The following is a 6567-nucleotide window of genomic DNA, read 5'->3' as shown; positions in this document are numbered from 1 at the left end:
TGCTGGATGTTATATGTGTGGATGATCGTGACTTGTCAAAATATGTTTTATAATTTAGGTATGTTTTATGATTTGTGATTAGATTTAGTAGTTTGTTATGTTATTATTGTGTAAGTTTGTTTTGGATCCTTTGGAAATGCGTGAAGCAAGACATATCAGTTGATAATCTAAAATAAGGGGCGAAGCAGATGCCCCCTTGCAGAGCGGCTTTCCTGTGGCCTGGGGGGCAGGTCATTTAGATGACACATGCCTCCAAGCCACAGGAAACCCCTCAGTGAAGCAACCCGCCTGACCAAACGGCAGGCGGCCTTTGTGGGCTCCGTGGCGCAGTGTTTATAGGGTCCAATGTAACTCAAGAGTGCCGCAAAAGCTGCGGCATGGTGGAAAAGTCCAGCTCTTTACTAACTCACAAACGGAACGGCTTTCTGCTGCTTCGTTTTAGGCCGCAAAAAGCAGGATCAGGGCTGTGATTGTGTGGTTGTCACAGCTCCATTCCCAGTGAGCAAAGGAGGGCAGCAAGCCACCCTTCAGGCCATCTGTTTTTGGCCCGAAAGAAATCAGGAGTGAAGTGTGCTTAAACTTAATCAATACCACACAACACTTTTTTTTTTTATTTCTGATGATCCCTATCCCATTGTCAGAGCTAACTTTAATCTCTCCTTTCTGGCAAGCTTCTGCCTCGGTTCACCTCTTATGAACCCACTGGCTTCTGGTCAGCATCTCACTCACCCACCCGGATACCCTATCCACAAGCTGGTGCCAATCCCTAACCCACTCTTCTGCACAATACCACGGCCATGAAAGAAATGAGGGCTGGCGCCACCAAGCTTTTTGGTAAAACTGAAATACAGAGTGCATGATATGACTAAAGGTTTGGTCAGGGATTTGGGTCTGCGAACAGAATGGCCCAGAGAGGAATGGAATTGCTAACCGGGGTGGGGATTCAGAAAGAGATTGGGTAAGAAAAAGTTATGGGGATGGAGAAAGGGTCAGGTCTGCATCAAGACGATTGGAGCAAGGTTGAGAAGGCAAAGGTTTATGTGGGTTTTTTTTTAAAGTAAGTCTTGTTGTATTTGCCCTTATATACCTTTAAGTAAGTTGCAAACTTAAGTAAACTCAAAGCAAAAATGTCATGAAGTTTTTTATCTAGCAAGATTTCTTCAGAGGGGATTTTCCCATGGCCTTCCTCTGAGGGAAGGCTGTGAGATGTGACTTGCCCAAGATCACACTAGTAGGTTTTCCATGACAAGAAAAGTCCTAGTCCAACACTCAGACCAAAACAACACACTAGTTCCCTTTTTTAACTTTCTTACTAAGACGGAAAAGGGGAAAAATATGCAGGAAAGCATTTTTCACTCGTTTGCTTATAACATTAAAGCTAACCGGCAGACGTGTGGGTCCTGATCAGAGAGTGTAAAGCACTGAGATGATTCAAAGCACATGACAAGTTATTAATTGAACTTATTCATGTAAAGCAATTATTTAATCTTTCCAATCGGCTTGTATTAAGGGGTCTAATAGGAGACAAACTGGCAACCAGAAGAGAGGCAGTTGGACACCTTCAGGATCTGAGTTGAAGGCAGTGGGTAGACACTGTTGTGCCCTAAAGGAAAGGGGGCCAGAGGAAGAGTGCTGAGAGGTGAAAGGAGACTGGCAGTGGCACCTTTGTTCTCTCAATTTATGGCCCGGCTAATGGAAACTCAGTTTTATATTTTTTTATTTCCGGGAGTGGTCAGAAGGAGAAAGGCTTGGTCTTCATTAATGCCTCTCTAATACCACGTGAAATGAAGTGAGAACAACCCATAGGGCAAATGCAAGAGGCTTCAGACTACATTTCCTTCCCTTGTAATTGTTTTAAACGTCTTTGCCTGAAGAAGAATATCACTGTTTTGGTAAATTTGGGTGCTATGTACTTTGTCTCAGAAGGAATCAGAAGGCGGGAGTTTTGGCAGATCTAAACTTCTCTGCTTGCCTCCCCTTTAGTATCTTCTGCCCTGACTGTTCAGGGGAGAGAAGTCATGATGTTCCCAGGTGCTGTACGCGCCATTGTACAGATCAGGTGTGATTAGTTTTGTTCGCTTTTCCTTCTTCTCGCTTTGGCTGCAGCTGCCCCATAAAGAGACGCTGCCCTGGCTCGCTGTCTACCCCCAATGTCTGCAGCACATCAGCTCCAGCCATGCATGCACATCGGCAGAGCTGCACGCCTGGCCCTGAACAGCAGCAATGGCTCAATGCCCGCCACCCTCTGCATGCGTACCACTCGCCCAACCCATGAGATTACTACAGGTGTGTGGTGGATTGTTGTGGGGGTAGAAGTGCCGCCCGATGTGTGTTGTTGATGTTTTTTAGGCAGGGGTGAAGGGGACAATGGGGTCCGGTAATAAAATGGCATGTTTTAAGTTAAGCTTCCTGTCCTTCTCCTAAATCTGTGAGGAATGAAGATAAATGTTAGTGAAAGCCTTGGGGTAGGTGAGGGTTTATAAGGGTTTTCTGGTCCAAGAACATTGGTAAGCTTCCGCCAGAGAGATCTGATCCACCACTATCAGTCTGCAGCTAATGCGCAGGACAGAAGTGAATTTTAGGTCGTCACACATGAGTGCTACTCAGGAACTAAGTCAGAGGCGCTAGAACTGTCTCTGGAATCTCTTCACAGCGTACGGAGTTTGCTTGGGGCAAAACTAAAGTGGACAGCGCTTCCTTGAAAAGAGAGGCTTTTAAAAACAATATTGCATTGGTTCAAAGAACATAGACATATTCCTTTTTTTAAGAGAAACTCCCATCTGCTAAACTAGTCTTGGCATTAACAAGGTTTTAGAGTCTGTTTCGCCAAAAGGAGGAGCCTGTAGCATGGCCTACCTCTGAAAGCATGGCAGAAGTTCAACAGGTGCAGACTGTGAATGGCCCGCTGTAGTTGGGGCACTCAGTTTTCCATGAATTTCCTTTACTGACTTCCCACTTGCGTCTGGGCACATTCAGAGGATCTATTTTTGACCTTTTAGCCCTAAATGGGTTTGGGTGTTGCTGGACCTGGTCTTTTACGACATGAACCTTCCTATTCTGAAGTAACCTGAAAGGCTCTTTTCTCCTACACCATTGGGGGAGGATGGCTACCAGAGACAGGCCTTTTTTTCGTTGGTATCCAAATCTCTGACCCATGCAGGAGAGCAATCCACAGGAAGTCTCCGGTTACAACTCCTTTTTAAACAATGAGGAGAAAACTGGGCTTTGTGCTCATCTGTGATTTTCGTTTGTTTTCACTAAGTGCCAGGTGGGTTTTTTCTTCTCTCCGCCAGCACGAAATATGTAAATTCTGCAGGCCGTTCCTAGGGCCTGAACAACAAGACCAAAATGAAGCTGCTTTAGGGTCACTTGGAGGTATGGCTGTTGAAATGACCTTGCATCTTAAGAGGCCAGAAGCTGCGCCAAAGCTGCGCTCCAGTCATTGGATTGGAGCAAATGGCTTGTGTGGCTTTTGACTCTTAGGTGCAGGCATCATTTAAAACAGCTTACCTCCAAAGTGACCAAAGCAGCGTCATTTTGGGGTGCTGGGCCCTAAGAGTTTTTTGAGCACTCAGCACTGAAAAGACTGCTAAGCTATTTTACAAGAAATAATTATAAGATTCTTGAAAATTAGTTTTAAACTATACAAGTTGGTGCATTCTGTAACCATTAATTCATGTTACTTGGTTTCTTTCGCCGCAGCCACCTGAAAAAAGAAAGTGATAAGCCCTCCTTTGAATGGATTTCCATTCTCCCCATGATGAATCATCACCCCCTTTGCTTGCTGCGGCTTCTTCCTTTGAGAGGAAAACCAACCACCAAATCCTGGGGCCAGAAGGAAGCTGCACAACGACACAACTCCCAGTCTCCTATCAAAAGAGTACGGAACTAGAACAACTGCTGTGTGGAGGGAGGACGGGTGGAAAAAAGGAAGGACAAAGAGGTGTGGAAACACCAATTAGGGACGGGGGGGGGGTGGGGGGGGTGTGGCAATGGCTCACCTTTCCCTTGTATCCAGTAAGTGATGGTATTTCCCCCATGTGCCTCTCTGTGCCCTTACCACCCCACCCCAAATCCCTTGGGCACATCTGGCAATCAGCAGGAACTCAAAGCATGATGGACTAAATAAACCGCCTTCCACACCTTGACAACAAAATCAGAGGAACATGCATTGTGGAACTTTTGCTTGAAGGCATTGTTGTGTTCTTCCTCAACCCTGAGAGACTAAGTCAATAGGTCGTAGCACCGTGTGAGTTATCTTCGGGGCTGCTGTCTTTTTATCCATGCCTTGGTGGATAGAGGAGGAAGGTTACACAAGGACTCTTGTAAGAATGGCACTCTCCTTTCCTCCCCTTGTGTTCCCTGGGCAAGGGAAGAGATCAGCGTGGCCAAGGTGATGGCAAGGCATGGTGGGACGTTCCACAGTTGCGGTGCAGGCCGCCCCTTTCGCTCTTCACCCATTCCAGTGGATGTATCCATGCACATCCGTTGACGTGGCAGGTTTGCGTAGCAAGTTGTGATTCCTTGACGTCCCCGTGTGTGTGTCTAATCTCACGGTGTATATCTTGAGCGGTCCTATATATTTAAATAAAACATGAAAAGAGACCCAAACTAGGGGGAAAAATCTCCTACACACCCATTCCCCCACATTCTACTAATTTATATAGAAATTCAGGTTCTTAAGAAAAAGACAGTCAAACACTACAAAAGGAAGCCTTTTTGGAAACTGTTGGTTATTTTTGTGTAAGCACACAGGGACGATATCAAGCGTTTGAAACTAGTTTTCTGTTCCAGAGTGTGGAAGTGAACAAGACATTGGAGACAGTTTCATTTGCTCTAGAGCGAGCAGAAGGTGCTCTGGCCTTTCCCTCCTGCGTTTTGCAAATTCCTTCCTGATGTGTTTTGGCAACTGGCAGAGAAGCCTGGAGAATGCCCAGCTCCTCGGATAATAACACCAGCAGCTTGCGTCCTTTGTTTTGGTTCTCTTCTGGACTTCTTTGGCAGAAAGGAAGATGGTTTGTAGAGAGCTTGTGAGGGGTGAAATGAAAGGAGATTTTTAAAGTAACATGATGAGAAGCAGTTTAATTTTATCAGTGAAAGGAGAATGGTTTTCTAGTTACTTTTTAAAGTAACAAGTGGTGTTTGGCAAGATTTTTTCAAGCGCTTTTCTCAATCCCACCCAAACAATGAAAGAAAAAAACTAGTGTATTGTCCTGTTTTCGTAAACATGAATAGCAAGTCACATTATTTTTCAAACAGTGTACTCAGTATTGGGAGCAATATTTTTGAAAGAGGTAATTTTCAAAGCTCTTGGATTGTGCTTTGTCAACAAACCCCGCTGTGTGGAAAGAAAAAAAGGATTTAAGAGTGAAAATGGTTTTCCTCGCTGTACTTCAACGTTCCATTATGGGCGGTTGAGGGTGGGATGGTCCACTATTAAAAATCATTGAGTTCACAAATTTTTAGCAAGGTGCGTTAAAATGTGGTCTCTCTCTCTCCCAACCTTTCTTTCTGCTTTTTTCCTGATTCATGTTTCATGCACAGAACCTTGAACCAGGTGATTTTACATCGGAAATGGGTTGCAACACAAGAAGCCCTGCACACCAGGGCTCTCCACACTAACACAATGACAACACTGTGATTCCACGTTAAACGGCCATAGGCCTGTTACAGACAGCCAAAATAAAGCTGCTTCGAGTCCAGTGGAGGTGTGGTGTTTAATATGCATGCGTCATAAGAGACTCAGAAACCACACCAAAGCCCACGGCTCTAGTCCTTAGGAGCTGGAGCGTGGCTTTGGTGCGACTCTGGACTCTTAGGATGCATGCATCATTGGAAACACCATACCTCCACTGTGACTTCGAGCAAGCTTTATTTTGGCTGTCTGTAAGCAGGCCATAGCTGCATTCTGTAAAATCCTGGGATTTGTAGTTTGCCCAGAGGCACGAGAGGAATCTCTCTCCGCTCTGCGGAGGATGTTAAATGTCTATCCGTCCAGAACTGGCCAATCCCAGGATGCCATAGGATGGAAAACTACAACATTTAAAAGCAGAACTTGTATCAATTATAATTGTGAAGTGTAAATGGGCCCCTGCTGTTTTTTCTCATCATGCAGAAATCCTTGAGCGGGGTCCTGTGTCTGGTTGGTCATGAGTATAAAAAGAGGTTCTTAGTACTGCCCTAGAGCAGCAGCCATTCAACAGCAACCCTCCTACAAACCAGAATTAGTTCTACGGTCCACAATCTAGGATAGGGTGATGGGACAAAACTTTGATATTGAGCTGAATTGGGTGGGGTGTGGTGTGTGTTAAAACAAAGATATTGCAAGTTCCAGAGCGGGAGCAAGACACTGGAGACAGGTTGCAGTTGCTCTAGGCAGAGTGAGAGGTAGATACAAAACCGAAAATAAAATACATAATAGGGGGGATCACACTAGGAAGAATCAGGACAAAAAGTGAAGAGGTTACTCACTTGGTCCATAATACAGGAACGTACCTCCAATGGTGTTTAGTTGGAAATTAGGCCATGGCTTGGAAGGCAAAAGGCAGCATCCTGTATACCAGGATC

This window comes from Sceloporus undulatus, chromosome 2 (genome assembly GCF_019175285.1).
Source record: "Sceloporus undulatus isolate JIND9_A2432 ecotype Alabama chromosome 2, SceUnd_v1.1, whole genome shotgun sequence".
NCBI lineage: Eukaryota > Metazoa > Chordata > Lepidosauria > Squamata > Phrynosomatidae > Sceloporus > Sceloporus undulatus.
This window is presented reverse-complemented; position numbering follows the sequence as displayed.